Source organism: Mustelus asterias, unplaced genomic scaffold (assembly GCF_964213995.1).
Source record: "Mustelus asterias unplaced genomic scaffold, sMusAst1.hap1.1 HAP1_SCAFFOLD_35, whole genome shotgun sequence".
In the NCBI taxonomy this organism is placed as follows: Eukaryota; Metazoa; Chordata; class Chondrichthyes; order Carcharhiniformes; family Triakidae; genus Mustelus; species Mustelus asterias.
In genome coordinates this window covers 4,129,578-4,154,009 of record NW_027590117.1, presented here as the reverse complement: position 1 = coordinate 4,154,009, position 24,432 = coordinate 4,129,578, and the positions used below count along the sequence as shown (strand labels likewise).

The following is a 24,432-nucleotide window of genomic DNA, read 5'->3' as shown; positions in this document are numbered from 1 at the left end:
TGTGGAAGAGAGAATGTTGTCTGGTGAGACATTCAAAAGTTGTGGGTCAGAATCTCATCGGAGTCGGCTTTTTAGGTAAAGTTGTCAGAAATCAGGAACTGGTGTATCAATGCTCTCAGAGAAGTGAAACTGCCGCCTGGAACTTCATGAGAATGTCTACAGCGCAGAAGGAAAACATTTGGTCCCTCGGGCCTGCACCGACAACAATCCCACCCAGCCTGTATCTTCGTAACCCCACATATTTACCGTGCTAATCCCCCTGACACTGAGGGACTATTTAGCATGGCCAATCCCGCTAAGACGGCGCTAATTTTCATGGCTGAGCTGCCTATTCTGGAAAGACAAAATCTACCATTCGGGCCGCAAATGAAGCCGGCGTCTGCTTTGGATCTTCTGAAAGCACATGTTAATCTGGTGGCAAACTCCTGTCCAAAACTGGTGCCCTGATTTGAATCGAGTTTCTCATCGGATGAGAAAAATGGGAATGTGGAATTGTTCTGGACGATTCACCCATCAAGCCTGTGTCCCCAAACTTCATCTTGGTTCCGTGAACCTCAAAATACGGAACGAATCATCAGTTCACCGCCAATCAGTAGACAGAACAAATGCACCAGCGACGAGAATGGGATTCGAACCCACGCGTGCAGAGCACAATGGATTAGCAGTCCATCGCCTTAACCACTCGGCCACCTCGTCATACCATGGTGGCTCCCCAAACTACCTCTTGTGTTTTAACATCCGTAACAAAGAACACATTTCTCCCACCGGAAAATGTTGCCTTTCTGCTTTCTCGTTAATCTTGATTCGCTGTTACTTTTCCATTTGATGTAAATCCAGAGAAAGTAAAGAGAGAGGCAGTTCAACTCCCTTGTCCCTGTCTGGTTTTGAATTCACCGAACATGACTGTGATTTAAAAGTCACAAGTGCTGTGAGTTTGTGGCGTAACGGAAGAGCGTCTGACTTCAAAGTAGAGAGCTGCCTGTTCGAATCACGGAACTGTTCTTGCGTTGGTCTTTGGATTTTGATTGTTCCTGAAATGATACAACTGTGATAGAAATGAAATTTTAGGGATGCTTCCGGTTCGCATGCTCAGTTTACTTTTTTGCACACTTTTATATTTGAACAATGTGTCAGAGAAATGATTCGTCCATTGTTTGTAAAATTAAAGCAAGGTCCACAGTCGTTTCTGGGAGGTATCAATGGGGAGAGCTAACCTTTGGTGATGTAACCAGAGAATTCACACCTCAGGCGAGGAGCAAGGCTGAGAAGGCAGGGCCTTCATGAACAATCTCAACCGATACGGGAATTGATCCCGCGCTGCTGGCTGAATAAACTGTCGAGCCAACTGAGACAAATACGCTGTGCGACTCGTTAATGAAAATCAAGAAGATGAAGTAAATGAAACCTGGATTTGCCTTTGGGCAGCAGCAGAACATTCCTACTTGATGGAGTGAGTACGTGATAGCAGAGGATGGTTTTGATCTAGCGACCTCTGGGTTAGGGGCCCAGCACGCTTCCGCTGCGCCACTCTGCTCCGAAAGCAAGTATCTCCCTGCTTGTTACTGCTGCCCGCGAGCCAGGAAACTATTCACTATCTCTTTTTATTTCAAACCAAATCATCCCGAATTTAACAGACAGAGAAAGACACATTGAAAAGCAGTAAAAAACTATTAGGATACACACACAATGAGGGACAGAACATATTCGACCAAGATACTGAGATGGAAAAACTGATTATGTATGAAAAGGGATTTTCTGTTGCACAAAGATAGGCCCTGTTTTGAAATGTATGTCCTGTTGTGTAACTGTGCTTTCTGCTGTGTAACTGTTCTCTCTGTTTGGAATATGACTCTGTCGTTGACAGAACTTCACTGTGGTTCTGACAAATTCTTCCCTGTTGTGTAAATGTGTGCCCGGTTTGCCCTCTTTTTAGGTCAAACCAAATAAACAAACTCAGATTAAGTCAGGACAAAGTAAAAAGGGGCAGCTCCCCAAAAGGAGGGGGAACAGCCCGAACAGAAGTCAAAGTACAAAGGAAACTTAAAAACATCAAATTAAAATGTGATTGTCAGGGTCAATAACGCACCCCAACCCCTGCGGTGCCCAACGGGCGCGGAAGGCGTCAACCACACCCTTGGACACCACATGCTCCCTCTCTAGGGACACCCGGCCGTGAACGTAGCCGCGGGAGAGGGGCAGACAGTCAGGATGGACGGCCCCCTCGATCGCTCGCTGCCTGGACCGGTAAATGGCGCGTTTCGCCAGGCCCAGGAGCAGGTTCACGAGGAGGTCGCCATCCCGACACTCCCCTTTCCGCACCGGGTGAGAAGGAACCCATTCAGCCTATCACGTCCATGCCAGCCCGAGGACACCCAGGTGTCCTTTCCAAGCTCAGCTTCCGACACCCGGCCCAGAGCCATGCAGCTGAAAGCATGATGGAGATCCACATACTGAATAGAAAAAGTTGGCGACTTTGTACCTGCCTGAAGCAAACATAATCACTGCGAGTAGAGTTCGAACCTGCGCAGGGAAACGCAAATTGGACTTCGAATCCAACGCCTTAACCACTCGGCCATCACAGCTACTTTGATGATTTAACCAGAGGATTCACACCTCAAGCGAGGAGCAAGGCTGAGAAGGCGGGGCCTTCATGAACAAGCTGTGTTATTTTATGACAATCGATTCGTGGTCATTGGACTTTTAAATCCAGATGTTTTTCCTGATGTCAAATTTCACCATCTGCCGTGTGTGTGTGTGTGTGTGTGTGTGAGAGAGAGAGAGAGAGAGAGATTCTTACATAATCAATCTGTTTGTGAGTATGGATTAATCCTTTATATTCCCTCATAAACACCGTGATCTCTTATCTTTGTGAATTCCTCAGATACACTTGTACCACTGAGAATCTGGTGTGCGGGTGGAGGGTGGGGTGAGGTTTGAAGGCAATGCCGCAGGGTGCTCAGTGTGAAAACAGCCGATTTTAAAGCACTTGTGTAGGAAAGTGAATAGTGAACTTGTCTGTGTGAAGATCACAGACAAGCTCTATCTGGTGCTGCGTCCAAGAGACAAATTTTGGGTTGTCAGTAAATGAACTCCTATGATGAAGGCACAAAATCAGAAACAGGAAATGCTGGAAATATGCAGCAGCTCCGAAAGCAGCTGTGGGGAGATATTCCTGTCGCCAGGATGAAACCTTCCAATTGCATAGTTCCCGTTGCTCAGACCTGTCAATCTTAGTACCTTCGTGCAAGGAACACGTAGGGTGGGATTTGGGTCTTTGTTGACTTGAGCAAACAGGACATTGCACAAGCCGAGTAAACAGGAGATCCCGGTCTCAAATCCCAGCGAGAACCTTGAGTCCTTACAAGTGATCAGTGCAAGTGTGCAAGTCGCAATGTCCTATCCTTGCTCGTCGATATTGTCTTTACCTTTACAGTGGATGATCTACAAAAATGAAACAAAAACATGTTTCGAGACTCCACACAAATATGTCTACTATTTATTTGCTCGGTCAGGTACTTTCATCATTTTGCAGAAAACAAATAATCTGCAGTAAAGCCAATGCTGTAAATTCCACAAATACAGCTTTCCATTTTTTTTCTCAGGGAATTTCTAACACAGTCGAATGGCCTTACAATCGTACAATCCCAACAGTGCTGAAGGAGACCATTCTGCCCATCGAGTCTGTATCGACTCTCCAACAGAGAGCACACATGACCTATCCCCGCGGCGCCACGCATCCACCCCGCTAATCTACCTATACAAACACCTTCGAGGCCAAGGGGCAATCGAGCATGGCCAATCCACCCAACTTGCCCATCATTGGATTGTGGGAGTAAACAGGAGCACTTGGTTTCCTGAGATAACGTGCCTGGGTGAATGCAGCTTGAACAGCACTACAGAAGTTTCGCATCATCCAAGACAAAGCATCCCACTTCATTCGCTTCCCAAGCATTAAAAATTCACTCCCTCCACTACAGCAGTGCGCACCATCTACACGATGCACTGCAGCAACTCAGCAAGGCTTCTTTGCCAGCCGCTTCCAAACCCACGACTACGACAGCCTGGAAGGACAAGCGCAGCAGACACACCAGAATAACACCACCAGGTTGCAGGGCACTGATATTGATTTCTTGATTGTAGCTATTTATCAATTGCTGTTGTTGCGTGTGTGTGTTCTTTAATCTTGTTTATCTCCCAGAAGAAGTGAAATATCTAATTGAAAAATATGTTACTATTTCTAACCCAACAAGCGAACGTCGTGTCAAACTTTAAGAAAGCCCCCGGGGTTTGCGATTTATTCTCGAGTCAATGGTTTCCCTGGGAGCCGAGTCAACAGAAACAGCATGGAGAGATGGCAGAGCACGAATTGTCGGTGCCGACGCTGAATCACATCAGTGAAGCAGCAAACTGGAGGCCACGAATCTGATCAAAAATGCGACTCTGGTGGGACTCGAACCCACAACCTTTGAATGGCTAACTTGCCTTGACTTAGAAGTCCAATGCGCTATCCATTGCGCCACAGAGCCGCGCAATGGAAGATTGCTTTACTTGGCCATCTATGGATTTTTGACAATGTAGAAACTATTCATCAGTTCAACAATCTCATAGTTAAAACGTCAAGAACTGTTAAGAGGAACTTCGTTGATTGCAACTCGTGTTGGAACATCTTATGTCTTTTGAAACAGCTGTGGAAATTCACACCTTTATACAGGAAATGTGTCTATCACAGAATGATCCTCCCTCTCTCTCTTCCTCATTCTCCTGTACAGCTTGGAGGCAAATCTCGCAGGCTTGATAGCCGGGAGACACATTCTACTCTATCTGTCACAGGGCTAATCAGAACCGGTTCCCTGTTCCACTAAAACATCTGCACAGAGCACAACGCAAAGCTGGAAGCTGGAAATCTGAAACAAAAACAGAAAATGCTGGAAATGCTCAGCGGATGAGGCAACATTTTTGATTAATGGAGATTTTTGGAAAACAAGCTCCTGAAGCACAGCACATCTGCACAGTTTAAAGTTACCTTCCATCCACAATGGATGATCCATTCCATGATTTTGAATAATCCAAATTTGAGGATGTGCATTGTTATTCTGGTCGCCACAGTCTGAAAACCACTCCAGGCATTGATGTCGCCCTTGGATTTTAAATTTGTAAATCCATTCTCTATCTTTTAAAGCTACTATTGAAACTGTATCTATCACCTATTCAGTTCTTTGTGAGTGAGAAGGAGAATTGAAGATATATTTGGATAATTTTCCTATGACTGAATTTGTACAGAAGCATAAAAGCGGGAATCACACACATCACTTCATGAAAATCACCCGCTAAAGGCTGACAGTGTTTAATCAAGGGATGGTTCTCTTCATTCATTTATTATTAATGGAGAATAGAAAAGTTGGAACTGTATGCAATCTGGGCAATATAACTGAGCAAAGTGAAACACATGGGGACTGGTCACGATAAGCCTCCCATGGGTAAAAGACAAAGTGAAGGTGCGATGTTGACTGCCTTGTGAGACGGGGCAGGGAGACGTTGTAGGGTGAAGGTACATAGGAAAGTGGGAGTGCTAAACGTTTAATGATCACTGTACAAGCAAAAGGTGTAATGCAGACTGCAGGTTGGATATTCAATTCTTACTATCCGAAACAGCAGTGATTCAAAATGCCACTTGGTTCAAAATAAAATGCCAACCGGCACTAATACATTCACTTGAAAAGCATCGCCTTGCTGATTTATCATAATTTAAGTGATTTAATTTAATTACAGAGGAAAGCAGCGTACTGGTAGATTTCAAAATGATCTGGCCAACAGATTTAGTATTCCGAAGTTCTCCGTCCCAGGTTCAATATAATGTGAACAATACTTGTCTGTTGTGTCCCTCTCTAATGTTTAAACTTCAGTCTACCAGAGTGTGCTGACATTCACTGGCCGCAATACAGAACTGCAGTAGCGTGGAAAAAATGCACATCAACTATCGCTGCAGACCGACATGTTGTTGGTCAAAGAAGACAGAGGGTAGCAGTGGAAGGGTGCGTTTCTGAATGGAGAGCTGTGACAAGTGGCGTTCCTCAGGGATCAGTGTTGGGATCTCTGTTGTTTGTAATATATATAAACGATTTGGAGGAAAATGTAACTGTTTTGATGAGTAAGTTTGTGGACGACACAAAGGTTGGTGGATTTGCAGATAGCAATGAGGACAATCAGAGGATACAGCAGGATATAGGTCAGTTGGAGAGTTGGGAGGAGAGACGGCAGATGGAGTTTAATCCGGACAAATGTGAGGTCATGCATTTTGGAAGGTCTAATACAGAGAGGAAATATACAGTAAATGGCAGAACCCTTACAAGTGTTGATAGACAAAGGGATCTGGGTGTACAGGTACACAGGTCACTGAAAGTGGCAATGCAGGTGGAGAAGGTAGTCAAGAAGGCATACGGCATGCTTACCTTCATCGGCCAGGGCAATGAGTTTAAAAATTGGCAAGTCATTTTGCAGCTATATGGAACCTTAGTTAGGCCGCACATGGAATATAGTGTTCAATTCTGGTCGCCATACCACCAGAAGGATGTGGAGGCTTTGGAGAGGGTACAGAAAAGATTTTCCAGGATGTTGCCTTGTATGGAGGGCATTAGCTATGAGGAGAGGTTGGAGAAACTTTGTTTGTTCTCACTGGAATGACGGAGGTTGAGGGGCGACCTGATAGAAGTCTACAAGATTATGAGAGGCATGGATGGAAGCTTTTTCCGAGTTTGGAACAGTCAATTACTATGGGGCGCAGGTTTAAGATGCGAGGGGCAAGGTTTAAAGGAGATGCACGATGCAGATTTTTTACACAGAGAGTAGTGGGTGCCTGGAACTCTTTGCCGAGAGAGGTAGTGGAAGCGGATATGGTAGTGACTTTCAAGGGGCGTCTTGACAAATACATGAATAGGATGGAAATAGAGGGATATGGTCCCCGGAAAGGTTGGGGGTTTTAGTTCAGTCGGGCAGCATGGTCGGTACAGGCTTGGAGGGCTGAAGGGCCTATTCCTGTGGTGTAATTTTCTTTGTTCTTTGTTCTATAACTTCGAATTTGCTTTTACCTGGAGCATTTGAGTCGACGAGCACAGACGAACTAAAGGAAAATCTCGGTAATGAGACGATGGAGAATGAATTTCAGAGATAAGCAGATGATGTTACGTTGAAGATTTTGAGTAGAGGATCGTGTGGAATCATGCACTAATTAGAGCAAAAGGCCCAGTTTCAATTAGGTATCTTCCAGGTAGAATGTGTACAGATTTGCAAAGTCTCTCAGATTGATTTAGAAATTAATATCACAGACATATGTCGCATTAGAGACAGAAAGATACAGAATGAGTCCAACACTCATATATCTAGAATCTTAGAATGGATACAACAAAGCGAGGGAGACCATTCGGCCCTTTAACTGTATGCTGGTCTGTAAAAGAGCATCTCATCTCATCCCTTTCCAAGTCCTTGTCTCATAAACCTGGATATCCTTTCACTTCAGGTGCTGATCCCATTCCCCCTTGACAGCTCTGATTTGATGCTGCCTCTGCCGCCCTCCCAGGCAGTGCATCCCAGGTCCTAAACACTCAGCACATTAAAAAACAACCTTCTCTCCTCTGGCAATGGGATCAATGTTTCTTCATCAACTCTTCTTCGACTACACCCACAAACCCACCACCTCTACCATCTCGAAGGACAGTGGCAGTAAATACATGGGAACACCTGCACTGCAAGCTCCCCCTCAAGCCACTCACCATCCTAACTTGGAAATACATCGCGGCTCCTTCACTGTCGCAGTGGCAAAATCCCGAAAGACTGTTTGGCTAACAGCACTGTGGCTGTACCGATACCTCATGGACTGCAGCAGTTCAATAAAGCAGCAAACCACCACCTTCTTAAGGTCAGTTAGAGATTGGCAATGAATGCTGGCCTCGTCAGTGATGCCCACCTCTCGAAATGAATAAAACAAACACAAACTCACATCTACAACCAGAGACGGACGAATACTGAACAAATCTCACTCATGTGCCTGTGTTGGACACAATATGAATCCCCCAATCACATTCACGAACAGAGGGTAAAATGCAGTCGAAATTGGGCGATCGTTATCCAGTTGCAGTTTAACCAGAGTTTTATACAAGAATAGAAAACATCTTAACACAACGTGCAACATTTTAACCGAATATGGAACATCATGAGACCAGTTAATCATCTTTCTGCCGAACAGAAAACATCTTCACGGTGAACATTTTGACACAACAGGGAACACGGTTACAGAGCAGGGCATATATTAACAGAACATTTTTTTAAATTACACAAGATGGACCATATTTATCCAGCCGAAAAGATACTTTCAGCATGAGGGAAGCATTTTACACAACAACAGAAAGCACCTCTCAACAACAGAGAGCACAGTTGCACAGCAGGAATTATATTTACAAACATGTATTTGCAACAGAAAATTCCTTTTAAAATAGTGATTGATTTTCCAATTCCGTGTTTTGCCGGTTTTTCAGCACCTTTGTCTGTCGTTACGTGTCCAGACAATCTCTCTTACTGCGATTGTGTGTTTTTCTCTGTTTTATTCTCGGTGTGATGCAGTGGCTGAACCTCCTGACACTGGAACGAGTATTAAATGATACAACGGCGAAAATCTGCCTGACTACATTGATAGACAGCACAGCTGACTTTTACCATGGCAGAGTGTCGCAGCGGAAGCGTGCTGGATCCACAATCCAGCAGTCGGTGGATCACAACCATCCTCTGCTATTCCTATTATCACTGATAATGAAACGACTTGTGACTTTTAGATGGAGTCTGCAGACAGGTATTTACATCGGCTTCTCTTTCCCCCAAAAAACCTCGATCTGCAGTGAATCACTTTTATATGCAAGAAAGCATATGAACGGGGAACATCTTAACACAATATGCAACAATTTACTGACAGAAACATCTTCACGGAGAATCTTCTCACACAACATAGAACACATTTGCAGAGCAGGGGCCATATAAACAGAACAGAGAAAAAAAAACATTTACACAGCCGGAAACACAACAGGGGAGCATTTTACACAACAGCAGAAATCATCTCTCAACAACAATTGAGACAGTTACATGGGTAAGATGGGTCTGGAGGGTATGGGACAAACACGGGCAATTGGGTGGTAAAAAAAACACGGGCTCGGTGGTAAAAAAAAAACTGGGCGGCATGGACAGGTTGGGCCGATGGGGCTGTTTCCATGTTGTAAACCTCTATATCATAGAGCACAGCAGGAAAAACAGTGAAACACTTTGCAAAACAACAGTGAACATCTTTGAACAGCGGGGGTGGGGGGGAGGGGTAGAGGGGGGAGGGAGGAGGGGGAGGGGAAGAGGAGGGTGGAGGGGAGGGGGAGGCGGAGGGTTAGGCGAGGGGAAGGGGAGGGGGATGGGGATGGGGGACGGGGGAGGGGTATGGGGGAGGGGAGGTTGGGGAAGGGGGAGGGGGAACGGGGAGGGGGAGGGGGGAGGGGGATGGGGGAAGTGGGAGGGGGAGGGGGAAGGGGACCGGGAGGGGGAGCGGGGCGGGGGAGCGGGGAGGGGGGAGCGGGGAGCGGGGAGGGGAGGGGGCGGCTGGAGGGGGAGGGGAAAGGGTGAGGGGGGAGAGGGACGGGAGGAGAGGGGGAGGAGGGAGGGCGGAGGGGACGAGGGTGTAGGGGGGAGAGGGGCGGAGGGGACGAGGGGGGAGGGGGAGAGGGGAGAGAAGGAGAGGGCAGTAGGGAGGGGGGACGGGGTAAGGGGGGACAGGGAAGGGGAGAGATGCGGGGAGGGGAGGAGAGAGGAGGGAGAGGGGGTGGAGGCGGTGGGGGAGGAGGGGTGGAGGCGGGAGGGGGTAGGCGAAGCTGGGCTTGCCGTAGCAGAGTGGCGCAGCTGAAGCATGCTGGGCCCATAGCTCAGAGGTCGATGGATCGAAAACATTCTCTGCTACTTCCTCTTAACAATAATAACAGAACCACTTGACTGCAATTCTGCAACATTTACGTGGAATATGCAGGCAGGTATCTGCATTGGCTCCTCTTTTCTGTTTTAAGCCTCAAACCAGTTTGGTATGCACAAAAGGTGTAGATACTGTGAACATCACCAGGATCTATTAGTGACAGACGTAATGGTGCACAGGACACAATTTCAGAATTTTGGGATAATGTTAAAGTTGGAAGCATTGTGAACTGTGAGGAGGATAGTGTGAACCTTCAAAAAGGACATAGGCAAGTTGACAGAATGAGTGGATAAGTTGCAGATGACATTGAAAGATGAGAATTGTGAACTTATTCATTCTGGTAGGAATATTATAGAAAGACAATGAAAAGTAAAAGGAAAATAGTTCCAAAGTATCTAATCCATTTCATTAGTGAGGTTTCTCAGTCCTACAACTCTAAATGAGGTGCAACAGTGCAACTCTAAAATAAAAGCAAATTGCTACTGATGCGATCATCTGAAATCAAAAGAGAAAATGCTGGAAAATCTCTGCCGGTCTGGCAGCATCTGAAAGGAGTAAAATGAGTTGATGATTCAAGTCCAGATGACCCTTTGACAAAGTCTCATCTGTATTGGTTTACTGCCAACTGGTAACTTCTTTAAAGTTAATAATAATCCATTCAAAATATCAGCATATGTGTTTTACAATCATAATTGCTCGTTTGAATCAATTACTGCATCTCATATTGTTTCTTGTTAGCTCATAAACGCATTTAGAAGTCACTTAACTGAATGCTGCTAGTTTTATCAAAACCTTAATGTCGACTGGTTTAAAAATCTTACCATCCCATCAGGGGTTCCACTTACAGGCATTAAATGTTATGAGGCATCTGGACAGAGTGGATAGGGACAAACTGTTCCCACTCTGGAATGATGAAGGATGAGAGAGAACAGGTTTAGCATCATTAGCAAAGGAAGGAATAGGAACGCGAGGAAAACATTTTTCACACAGTGATTGTGTAAAGTGTTGAATGCATTGCTGGAGAGTGTGGTGGATATAGATTCAATTGAAACGTTCTAAATGAATTAGACTGTTATCTGAAAAGGAAGAATGTGCAGGGTTGCAGGGAAAAGGCGGAGATGTTCATTTTCTGTCACAACTCCTCACATAATTTCGCATTCATCACTCATCACTGAATCGAGTGTGAGCTGTTCTCTTGTCGTTTCTAAACAAGGAGAAGTGCAGCAATGTTTAAATGACAGGAGAGTTGGTGGCCGAAGTCTGACGGGAAAGTTAAAAAAAAACAAATATATGTCTAAAAGGTGAGGATGGCAGAGAGACGAAATTTGAAATAACAACAGAAAATGCTAGAAACCTTAGCAGATCTGGCAGCATATATGGAGAGAGAAACAAAGTTAATACTTCGAGTCTGTATGATTCTTCTTCAGAGCTGAAGAGACGTTGAAATTTGACGGATTTAAAATGTTGCAGAGAATTCGGAGCACAATCCAGATTATTCATTAAAGCAATTACAAATGGCATGTTTGTTTTTATTTGCAAGTGGATTGGAGTAGATGAAGACTTGGTACAATTGTACAGGATTTTATGGAGACCACATCTGCAATGTTGTGTACAGCTATGGTATCCACATTTGAGAAAAGGTAAGCTTGCATTGGAGGCGGTACAGAGAAGGTTCACGAGATTGCCCCCCGGAATGAGGAGGTTGTTCTATGTTGAGAGGCAGAGTGAATTAGGCGAGAGACCCGAGAGCTCAGAACAATGTGTAGATGCTGAGTGAACGCTTCCATTGCTGTCCTCTGGGCAGACGAGTGACAGATTAAGTAAAAGTAAAGGAAAGTAAAGTTAAAGTAAAGTTTATTAATCACAAGTAAGGCTTACATTAACACTGCAATGAAGTTACTGTGAAATTCTCCGAATTGCCACAGTCGGGCACCTGTGCGGGTCAATCACCGAACTAGTTGAAGTTCAATGCAGAGAAGTGTGAGTTGATTCATTTTGAGAGTGTGGAGAAATAAAGAGAGAAACTCTTAAGGAAATGCAGGAAAAAAGGGATCTCGGTTTCTCAGTACAAAAGTCATTGAAGGTGGTTGAGCATGTTGAGAGAGCAGGTAATAAAGAAAATGGCACCCTACGTTTTATTGGAGGATTGAATACATGAGTAAGAAGATCGTGTTGAGCTTTTAAATACACTAGAGCCGGGAGCACTGCGTCCAATTCTGGGCACCACACTTGAAGAAGGTTGTGAAGGCAATGGGGAGAGTACAAAGGATATCCACACGAATGATTCTATTGATAAAGATTTGTAGCTATGAAGATCGATTTGAGAAGTTGGATATTTTTCCTCAGGGAAAGAAGTCTGAGAGGACCTGTTGAGGGACAGGGAGCATTGAGGAAGCAGGTGTGCTGCAGAAGGACTTGGATAGGCTGGGAGAGTGGGCAGAGAAGTGGCAGATGGAGTACAATGTGGAAAAGTGTGAGGTTATGCACTTTGGAAGGAGGAATGGAGGCACAGATTATTTTTTAAATTGTGAAATGCTTAGGAACTCAGGAGCACAAAGGGACTTGGGAGTCCTTGTTCAAGATTCTCTTCAGGTAAACGTGCAGGTTCAGTCGGCAGTTCGGAAGGGAAATGCAATGTTGAGCGGGCTGGAATTCAAGGCCATGGATGCACTCCTGAGACTGGCAAAGGCTCTGGTCAGACCCCGTTTGGAGTAATGTGAGCAGTTTGGGCCCCATACCTAAGGAAGGATGTGCTGGCCATGGAAAAGGTCCAGAGGAAGTTCACAAGAATGATCCCTGGATTGAGGAGCTTGTTGTATGAAGAATGGTTGAGGACTCTGGATCTGTACTCGTTGGAGTTTACAAGGACGAGTGGGGATCTTATTGAAACTTATCGGATATTGCGAGGCCTGGTTCGAGTGGACACAGAGAGGATGTTTTCACTTCTAGGAAAAACTAGAACCAAAGGGCACAGCCTCAGACTAAAGGGATGATCCTTTAAAACAGAGATGAGGAGGAATTTCTTCAGCCAGAGATTGGCGAATCTATGGAAATCTTTGCCGCAAAAGGCTGTGGAGGCCAGGTCATTGAGTGTTTCTAAGACAGATTAAGATAGATTCTTGATTAATAAGGGGATCAGGGGTTACGGGGAAAAGACAGGAGAATGGAAATGAGTAAAATGGCGGAGCAGACTCGATGGGCTGAGTGGCCTAATTCTGCTCCTACGTCTTATGGTCTTATGGAAGAGAAAGAAGTGTGGCTTTCACACTGCTGCTGCAGAATGACAGGGACCCGGGTTCAATTCAGGCTTTGGGTGGCTGTATGTATTTTCCACATTTTCTCTGTGTCCATGCGGCTTTCCTCCGGGTGCTCTGGTTTCCCCCACACTCCATTGATAGGGTAAGTGGATTTACCATGCTAGATTTGCCCTTATGTCTCCCAGTATGTTGAGATTAGGAGGATTAACGGGGTAAAATGTGAGGTTGCGTGGATAGGTCAGAGAATCAGTGGAGCCTCAATGGGCCGAATGACCACCTTTTGCAATGTAGGGATTCAATGATAGATGTTTTCATGTTCCAGTCAAGAGTTCATCAAGAACCAGGGGAAAATTTTCAAAATAAGTGTCAAAATTGCAACGATTCAGTGCCTAATGTACACATCTTAGGAAAATAAAGGAACGTTTAACATGGCCAATCCACCTAACCTGCACATCTTTGAACCACGGGAGTAAACCAGAACACCCAGAGGAAACCCACTGGGGAAGATGTCAAAAATCTGCACAGTCAGCAAAGGTCAGGACCAAACCCGGGTCTCTGGGGCTATGAGGCAGGAGAGTGGGATTAGATAGCGTGCAATTTCAATAACGCAGGGTAGACTTGATGGGCCAAATGGACTGCGACTGCATTGTAAAGATTCTGTGGTTTGGGAATCTAAAACATGATACTATTGAATCGAGCAGTAGGCTTGAGGGGCCATGCAGTCCACTTCTGATCCGATTTATTGTGCTGCTGTGTCCAGAAAGCTGCTGATTGATTTCTCATCATTAAATCAGAATTTTAGTCCAAATACTGTTAATGCATCAACCCTGTGCTCAGTGACAAACACTGACTTGTGGTTAAACAATGTCTCAATTTTAATATTCTTATCCGTGTTTCCAAAACCCTCCATGTCCTCAGCTCTTCCTCCCTTTCATCACCTCCAGCATAACAATCCTCTGAGATATCTGAGCTCCTCTGATTCTGCCCTCGTGAGCATCCCTGATTCGGTTCATTCCACCACTGGTGATCGTAATTTCAGCTCTCTGGGTTTCAGCTCTGGAATTCCCTCTCTCAATGACCCCGCTTCTCGCTTGCTTTCCTCTCGTTCATTTTTGTCGCCTGCTTGCTTCATTTATTTCCTCCTTCCTATCCCGTGGGTCTCACATTTTCCATCCTCTGACTTTCCGCAGTCCTTTGGCCGCTTTAACTGCCATCAACGAATTATAATTGTTCAACTATAATTTTCCCCGTGGTTCCACTTTAAGGATTATTTCCGCCTCCAGCTCTTTGATTTCTCATTGGTTTCAGCTCCGGATCGAATTGAATGACGCAATGACGCTGGGCAGGGAGTGACGCTGCGCGAGTCGCGCAGGAGCGGCGCATTCCGATTGGGCAGTGGGTTACGATTGGCTGAAGGAGATGTCAATCACATTGAGGGCGTGTGTTGCCATCAGCGAGGTCTGCGATTGGTTAGAATTGGGAGCGTCATTTTCAGTGTTCTCACAGTTCAGCCGGATGGAGCTCACGGATTGGATAAAGTAGCTGTCACTCAGTCGGCGCAGAGCGTCCATTGGATAACCGCGATGGGGCAATTTCCGATTGGTTTTCCCAGCTGCCGGTCACAGGCCGTTGGCGGGGATTTACCCCGGGCCCATCAGACACCGCGCGGAGCGGCAGCAAATGTCCCGTCAGTGGCTTCAGTACCCGGGCCCGGATCCTGAGCCCGCGGCGGAGCTCCGGATGGGGGCAGGGTTTCGGCAGCGGGAATCCCGTCCTGCCCGGTTGTAAATGGGGCGGCACCGTGGTTCGCACTGCTGCCTCACAGCGCCAGGGACCCGAGTTCGATTACGGCTTGGATCACTGTCTGTGTGGAGTTTGCACGTCTCCCAGTGGGTTTCCTCCGGGTGCTCCGGTTTCCTCCCAAAGTCCAAAGATATGCGGGTTAGGTGGATTGGCCATGCTAAATTGCCCTTTCGTGTCAAGGGGACCAGCTCGGATAAATGCATGAGGTTATGGAGATCGGACTTGGTGGGATTGTGGTTGGTACAGACTCGATGGGCCGAATGGCCTCCTTCTGCGCTGTTGGATTCTATAAATCGCAGCTCAGGGTTTCCAATGGCAGCTTCCTGTGTAAACATGTCGCTGCAGTTCCCCAGTCTCAGCAATGCCGGTGTTACAAACTCCCCTGGAGTCAGACCAATCAGTACATAAACTGGAATCTTCCTGTGCTCTGTGTGTGGGGCTCAGTGCCACACTGGGTTAAAGCTGCTCACTTTGCAGAGGCCACGGTTAGATACTGGGATCTTCCTGTGCTCTGCTTTGGGGGTGGGGTTTGCTTACTCTGAGTGGATCTCCCTTATTGTTTGGTTTTAATTATAGTCTCTCTCTTACAGACTGAGCAGAATGGCCTGATCTGACGACACACATTGAGATGGAGGAGCTGCCGCTCGAAATGAAGATGATTGAGAACTCCAGCTTTCTCGACACTCGTTCACTGAGGCCCAGCCCTTCATTTATCATTAGTTTTCCCAGGATGTCAGGTACATTACCATCTTCATCTGCTGTGCACACTGACCTGACAGTGGGAAGGTATTGGAGCAGGATAGTGCAGTCAACCATGTCAAAGGTGTGGACAGGCTGAGAAGGATAAGGAGGGATAGTTTAGCTGGGTAAGACTGCATTTACCCCGTTCCGATCTTTTCCTTCATATGCAGAATATCACCTGCAATGATTTCTCTTCCCACTTCTGTTTTGTTACCACCCAAATCGCCCAAGGATCTATCCTTGGCTCCCTCCAATTTTTCATCTACACCTTATCCCTCAGTGGCATTATCTGAAAGTCATGATGTGGAGATGCCGGCGTTGGACTGGGGTAAACACAGTAAGAAGTTTAACAACACCAGGTTAAAGTCCAACAGGTTTATTTGGTAGCAAAAGCCACACAAGCTTTCGAGGCTCTGAGCCCCTTCTTCAGGTGAGTGGGAATTCTGTTCACAAACAGAACTTATAAGACACAGACTCAATTTACGTGAATAATGGTTGGAATGCGAATACTTACAACTAATCCAGTCTTTAAGAAACAAAACAATGGGAGTGGAGAGAGCATCAAGACAGGCTAAAAAGATGTGTATTGTCTCCAGACAAGACAGCCAGTGAAACTCTGCAGGTCCACGCAACTGTGGGAGTTACAAATAGTGTGACATAAATTCTGATTCTAGGATCGCATGATAAAGACTCAGGAGGAAAAAAGCAGAAATATTTATGTGAAATAGTGTGACATAAACCCAATATCCCGGTTGAGGCCGTCCTTGTGTGTGCGGAACCTGGCTATCAGTTTCTGCTCCGCGACTCTGCGCTGTCGTGTGTCGCGAAGGCCGCCTTGGAGAACGCTTACCCGAATATCAGAGGCCGAATGCCCGTGACCGCTGAAGTGCTCCCCAACAGGAAGAGAACAGTCTTGCCTGGTGATTGTCGAGCGGTGTTCATTCATCCGTTGTCGCAGCGTCTGCATAGTTTCCCCAATGTACCATGCCTCGGGACATCCTTTCTTGCAGCGTATCAGGTAGACAACGTTGGCCGAGTTGCAAGAGTATGTACCGTGTACCTGGTGGATGGTGTTCTCACGTGAGATGATGGCATCTGTGTCGATGATCCGGCACGTCTTGCAGAGGTTGCTGTGGCAGGGTTGTGTGGTGTCTTGGTCACTGTTCTCCTGAAGGCTGGGTAGTTTGCTGCGGACAATGGTCTGTTTGAGGTTGTGCACCATCAGGCTCACCATAGACTACTCTCCGGAATCGGTTGCATTCTTGGACACGCGCATCTCCATTAAGGACGGTCACCTCAGCACCTCACTGTACCGCAAGCCCACGGATAACCTCACGATGCTCCACTTCTCCAGCTTCCACCCTAAACACGTTAAAGAAGCCATCCCCTACGGACAAGCCCTCCGTATACACAGGATCTGCTCGGATGAGGAGGATCGCAACAGACACCTCCAGACGCTGAAAGATGCCCTCATAAGAACAGGATATGGCGCTAGACTCATTGATCAACAGTTCCAACGCGCCACAGCGAAAAACCGCACCGACCTCCTCAGAAGACAAACACGGGACACAGTGGACAGAGTACCCTTCGTTGTCCAGTACTTCCCCGGAGCGGAGAAGCTACGGCATCTCCTCCGGAGCCTTCAACATGTCATTGATGAAGACGAACATCTCGCCAAGGCCATCCCCACACCCCCACTTCTTGCCTTCAAACAACCGCACAACCTCAAACAGACCATTGTCCGCAGCAAACTACCCAGCCTTCAGGAGAACAGTGACCAAGACACCACACAACCCTGCCACAGCAACCTCTGCAAGACGTGCCGGATCATCGACACAGATGCCATCATCTCACGTGAGAACACCATCCACCAGGTACACGGTACATACTCTTGCAACTCGGCCAACGTTGTCTACCTGATACGCTGCAAGAAAGGATGTCCCGAGGCATGGTACATTGGGGAAACTATGCAGACGCTGCGACAACGGATGAATGAACACCGCTCGACAATCACCAGGCAAGACTGTTCTCTTCCTGTTGGGGAGCACTTCAGCGGTCACGGGCATTCGGCCTCTGATATTCGGGTAAGCGTTCTCCAAGGCGGCCTTCGCGACACACGACAGCGCAGAGTCGCGGAGCAGAAACTGATAGCCAGGTTCCGCACACACAAGGACGGCCTCAACCGGGATATTGGGTTTATGTCACACTATTTCACATAAATATTTCTGCTTTTTTCCTCCTGAGTCTTTATCATGCGATCCTAGAATCAGAATTTATGTCACACTATTTGTAACTCCCACAGTTGCGTGGACCTGCAGAGTTTCACTGGCTGTCTTGTCTGGAGACAATACACATCTTTTTAGCCTGTCTTGATGCTCTCTCCACTCCCATTGTTTTGTTTCTTAAAGACTGGATTAGTTGTAAGTATTCGCATTCCAACCATTATTCACGTAAATTGAGTCTGTGTCTTATAAGTTCTGTTTGTGAACAGAATTCCCACTCACCTGAAGAAGGGGCTCAGAGCCTCGAAAGCTTGTGTGGCTTTTGCTACCAAATAAACCTGTTGGACTTTAACCTGGTGTTGTTAAACTTCTTACTATTATCTGAAAGCACAGTGTTAGTTTTCACATGTATACTGATAACACCCAGCTCTACCCCACCATCACCTCTCACAACCAATCCCCTGTTATTAAATTATTAGACTCCTTCTCCGACCTCTAGTACTGGCTAAGCAGAGAATTCCCCCAATTAAATATTTGGAAAACCAATGTTCCCACCCCAAATTCCGTTCCCAATCACTGACTCCATCTCCCCCACTGATCACTGTCCGACGTTGAAACAAACCCTCATAATCTTGGCACCTCATTAGACTCGGAAATGAGATTCTGACCACATATCTGTTCCTTCACCAAGATCACCTATTTCCAGCTGTGTAACATCACACATTGTTTGTAATATCTCAGCTCACCCGTACCTGAAACCCACATCCATATTTTTGTTACCTCTAGACTTGATAATTCAAGCACACTCCTGCAGCAGATTTCCTTCCCTGAAGGACATTAGTCAACCAAATAGGGTTTTATGACAAGCAACAATTAGATTGTTGATTGCAGATTCATATTGAATTCAAATTTCACAATCTGCCCTGCTGGGTTTTGAACCCAGGTCCCTCAAGCATTCCCCAGAGTCTCTGGATCACTAGCCCATGACGCCACTGCCTCCCTTCATCAATGTAAGGACTGGAATTTGAACGCATGCCTCTCGAGGAGACTGTGACCTGAATGCAGCACCTTCGATGACTTGGCCATCCTGACACAGACTATGTATTTCACTCCTCTGCCACTTTCTGGTTCCCCTTTATTTCCCAGTCTCGATCTCTCAGGAGCTTATGTTCACTTTAGTCTCCCTCTTTATTTTTATATATTTAAAGAAGCTCTTTCTGATCCTTTTTATATTACTTGTTCATTTACGTTTGTAGTTCATCTTCTCCCACGTTAGTATTTTTTTGGTCATCATTTGTTGGTTTTTGAAACTTCCCCAATGCTCTGTCTTCCCACTAATATATGAAACATCCTATGTTCGTCTTTCAGTTTAATGCAATCTTTAACTTCCTCGGTTAAACATGGTTGATTTATTCCCTTCCAGAATCCTTGTTTGTCACTGGTATATATCTTTGTTATAGAGGTTTACAGCATGGAAACAGGTGCTTTGGCCCAACTTGTCCATGGCGCCCCCTTTTTTTTAAAAACACCCCTATGCTAGTCGTAATTGCCCGCATTTGGCCAATTCCTCTATACCCATCTTACCCATGTAACTGTCTAAACACTTAAAAAGATAAAATTGTACCTGCCTCTACTACTACCTCTGGCAGCTTGTCCCAGACACTCACCACCCTCTGTGAAAAAATTGCTCCTCTGGACACTTTTGTATCTCTCCCCTCTCACCTGAAACCTATTCCCTCTAGTTTTAGACTCCCCTACTTTTGGGAAAAGATATTGACTATCAAGCTGATCAATGCCCCTCATTATTTTCAAGACCTCTATAAGATCACCCCTCAGCCTTCTACGTTTCAGAGAAAAAAGGCCCAAGACAGTATGCACATATTGAACATAAGAACATAAGAAATAGGAGCAGGAGTAGGCCATCTAGCCCCTCGAGCCTGCCCCGCCATTCAATAAGATCATGGCTGATCTGACGTGGATCAGTACCACTTACCCGCCTGATCCCCATAACCCTTAATTCCCTTACCGATCAGGAATCCATCCATCCACGCTTTAAACATATTCAGCGAGGTAGCCTCCACCACCTCAGTGGGCAGAGAATTCCAGAGATTCACCACCCTCTGGGAGAAGAAGTTCCTCCTCAACTCTGTCTTAAACCGACCCCCCTTTATTTTGAGGCTGTGTCCTCTAGTTTTAACTTCCTTACTAAGTGGAAAGAATCTCTCCGCCTCCACCCTATCCAGCCCCCGCATTATCTTATAAGTCTCCATAAGATCCCCCCTCATCCTTCTAAACTCCAATGAGTACAAACCCAATCTCCTCAGCCTCTCCTCATAATCCAAACCCCTCATCTCCGGTATCAACCTGGTGAACCTTCTCTGCACTCCCTCCAATGCCAATATATCCTTCCTCATATAAGGGGACCAATACTGCACACAGTATTCCAGCTGCGGCCTCACCAATGCCCTGTACAGGTGCATCAAGACATCCCTGCTTTTATATTCTATCCCCCTCGCAATATAGGCCAACATCCCATTTGCCTTCTTGATCACCTGTTGTACCTGCAGACTGGGCTTTTGCGTCTCATGCACAAGGACCCCCAGGTCCTTGTGCATGAATACAGTGTTACCTTTCAGATAAGTACTCTTGAATCAAGTTTATCTTAATGGGAGGCCCAGCAACACCCCGCCATTGAAATTCCAGGGCAGGGGGGGAAGAAGTGGAGGGCAAAGAGACATAAGATTCAGAATAAGATTCCCTGTCGTGCTGAAGGAGGCCATTTGACCCATTGAGCCTGCATCAACAACAATCCCAGCCAGGCCCTATCCCCGTAACCCCATTTGTTAACCCTGCTTGTCCCCCTGGCACTAGGGGGCAATTTAGCATGACACATCTTTGAACTGTGGGAGGAAACCACAGCACCCGGAGGAAACTCATGCAGACACGGAGAGAACATGCAAATGTCGACACAGTCACCCAAGACTGGAATTGAACCCGGGTCCCTGGTGCTGAGGTGTAGCAGTGTTAACCACTGTGCCACCATGTCCCCAAGGTAGAATAAGCCATGTAGACCTATATCTTCACAGAAGAGCAACTTGCTCATGTAAATAAAGCAAGGAGAAGCAACTTGCCATTAAAACATTCTGTAAATATTCTGATTTTCTTATATGGAGATCATCTTGATATATGCAAACAATATTGCAGTTTCACAAATCTATAAAAGCGGGAGTAACTATGAATCTAAGGGTGACTCTCCTTAGAGAGCTAGTTACAGTAGCTGTGGGAATCTTTTGCCGATCAAGTTTATAAAAAGGAAATTACAATTGTTTTAGCCCTTTATAGACACACTCCCACATTCTTGGAGAGATGCAGGAAAGGCAGAACTTGACCATGACACAATCTGCACAAAGTGACTCCAGAAACACATTGAGTGTTTTTTGTGAGTCAAAAACTATTTTCATAATGTATGTCATTGCTGATCGATCGTCTTTTCTGCTAAATATCTTTTGCAGTCCAGTCTCGCCAACTCTGCTCTCATTCTTTTGCAATTACCCTTATTTACGTTGAACACAGTTGCTTCTGACCCAAGTTTGCACTCTCAAACTGAATGCTAAATTCCACCATGTCAAGTTCACTGTTTCCTAGCGGAGCTTTTACTCTGATTGTTTATGAAAACTGTCTCATTATACATTACAATATTCAAACTGGCCTGATTTCTGCTTGGATTCACAAAATATTCTTCATGGAAACTGTGCCGAATGCACTCTGAATTCTTCCTCATGGCTACCTCTGCAAACTTGATTGTCCGAATCCACAGGAAGATTAAAGTCAGCCACTGACGGGAAGTACTAGACGATGAAGGATACTCTGTCCACCGTGTCCCGTGTTTGTCTTCTGAGGAGGGCGGTGCGGTTTTTCGCTGTGGCGCGTCGGAACTGTCGATCGATGAGTCGAGCGCCATATCCTGTTCTTGTGAGGGCATCTTTCAGCGTCTGGAGGTGTCCGTTGCGATCCTCCTCATCTGAGCAGATCCTGTGTATACGGGAGTTAAAAACCTCACCAACCTCCTCAGAAGACAAACACGAGACACGGTGGACAGAGTATCCTCCGTCGTCCAGTACTTCCCCGGAGCGGAGAAGTTACGGCATCTCCTCCGGAGCCTTCAACATGTCATTGATCAAGACGAACATCTCGCCAAGGCCATCCCCACACCCCCACTTCTCGCCTTCAAACAACCGCACAACCTCAAACAGACCATTGTCCGCAGCAAACTACCCAGCCTTCAGGAGAACATTGACCATGACACCACACAACCCTGCCACAGCAGCCTCTGCAAGACGTCCTGGATTATCGACACGGATGCCATCATCTCACGTGAGTACACCGTCGACCAAGTCCACGGTACCTACTCTTGCAACTCGGCCAGCGTTGTCCACCTGATACATTGCAGGAAAGGATGTCCCGAGGCATGGTACATTGGGGAAACCATGCAGATGCTACGACAACGGATGAATGAACACCGCTCGACAATCACCAGGCAAGACTGTTCTCTTCCTGTGGGGGAGCACTTCAGCGGTCACGGGCATTCAGCTTCTGATCTTCGGGTAAGCGTTCTCCAAGGCGGTCTTCACGACACACGACAGTGCAGAGTCACTGAGCAGAAACTGATAGCCAAGTTCCGTACACATGAGGACGGCCTAAACCGGGATCTTGGATTTATGTCACACTATCAGTGACCCCCACAGCTTGCCTCCTGGACTTGCAGAATCTCACTGGCTGTCCTGTCTGCAGACAATACACATCTCTTTAACCTGTGCTTAATGCTCCCTCCACTCACATTGTTTGTATCTTTAAGACCTGGTTGGCTGGAGAGATTTGCATTCTAATCAGTATTCTGTGACTTGATTTTGTGTCTCTGTATGCCCTGTTTGAGAGCAGATATCCACTCCATCTGACGAAGGAGCAGCGCTCCGAAAGCTGATTGCATTTGCTACCAAATAAACCTGTTGGACTTTAACCTGGTGTTGTTAAAACTCTTACTGTGATTACCCCAACGCCGGCATCTCCACATTGTGTAATTACCACAGTTTGAATATGTGCTTTGTGCAGCATTGCCAATGTCTCTAATATGCGTCAGGAAGAGCAGTATTCCTAACACCAACCCTCCTGGAATCCCACTTTAACCGACCTCCATTCCAAATAAAAACATTTCCCACTGCTCTGTTTCCTGTCACTCAGTCAGTTTCCTATCCATGTTGCTGCTGTTCCTTTTATTCTATCAGCTCCAAATGTTACCACAAGTTTGCTGTGTGCCCCTTTATTTATAAAATGCTTTTTGCCAGTCCATGTTCACATTAACCACATTACCCTCATCAACCTTTTCTGTTACCCTCATTAAAATCTGAAGCAAGTTAAATATGATCCCCCTTTAATAATTATGTATGTGTTTTCCTGAATGTACATTAGCACAAGTGAGTGTTAATTTAATCTCCAGTGTTTGGAGATTAAACCTCAAACCAGTTTAACCTCGTTGCTGAGGTTAAACTGATTGGATTTAGTTGGCTTATCCTCACAGCCTTTTCTGAAGAAGTGTGTTTACCATTTGCAATTCTCCAGTCCTCTGGCACCACCCATATAACTCGCTCGGATAGAAAACTTTAAAACATTGCCTCTGCAATTTCCACCCTTTTTTTCCCCTCAGTGTCCATGCTTGTGTCTTGTCCAGTCACAAGAACACAGGAAATAAGGGCAGACATTTACTATGTGGCTCATCAATAATGTTAAACCATTCAAAACAATTATGGTTTATGTATCTTTATTGCCATACAGTGCAAAGCACAGAGGCACAGCATTAAAACAAGAACAGCAACATCATCAGACAATACAGAGATAGGAATCACACTATGTTTCTGACACATTTTCTAAAAGTCACTACATTTTCAGCATTCCCAACAAAATCATTTGAAATATCAGCAATTCTATTGGGGAGAAAACAAACTGTGACTATTAAGATGTGAATCAAATTTCTGTAGTTTATACTGACGATCACCAAAACTATGGTAACTCCGAATAAAGAACTTTTCAAGCTTGGGTAATAAGATTATGTACTAATTTATAAATTTGAACTAAACCATAAATCAGCCTCTTCAAAGGTTGCAATCCAATAATTCTTAATCCCTCACTAAGTATTCCCCTCATGCCTTCCATTTTCCTGGTTACAGAGCTTTCCACTCTTTCTATCAGCTGTATATATTTTTGAAAGTGTGGGTTCCAAACTGTGGATGCAGACTCCAGATGTGGGCATTCCAGCTGCTTAAAGAGTTTCAGATCTTGGGATTGAACTGCACTTTACTCCTCACTCCCTTGATTCCCTGAGAAACCAAAATTTGTCTATCTCAGCCTTAATTGTCATAGACTGTCA

At 45.8% G+C, this 24,432-nt stretch overlaps 1 protein-coding gene, 1 long non-coding RNA gene and 2 other non-coding genes across 4 annotated transcripts in view; 2 read left to right on the top strand and 2 right to left on the bottom strand.

Annotated features, from left to right (window-relative positions):
* The window catches only part of LOC144482285 (uncharacterized), an 872,976-nt gene that overhangs the window by 789,489 nt on the left and 59,055 nt on the right, over window positions 1–24,432 (top strand). The gene's annotated exons all lie outside the window — the stretch shown is intronic.
* trnas-gcu (transfer RNA serine (anticodon GCU)) lies at window positions 615–696 on the bottom strand. Its single transcript has one exon. It is a non-coding gene; the product is annotated as a tRNA-Ser (tRNA).
* On the bottom strand, window positions 4,436–4,526 carry trnar-ucu (transfer RNA arginine (anticodon UCU)). Its single transcript is given in 2 exon segments — window positions 4,436–4,471; window positions 4,490–4,526. It is a non-coding gene; the product is annotated as a tRNA-Arg (tRNA).
* LOC144482311 (uncharacterized) lies at window positions 14,893–23,071 on the top strand. Its single transcript, XR_013495930.1, has 3 exons — window positions 14,893–15,134; window positions 15,639–15,785; window positions 21,524–23,071. It is a non-coding gene; the product is annotated as an uncharacterized LOC144482311 (long non-coding RNA).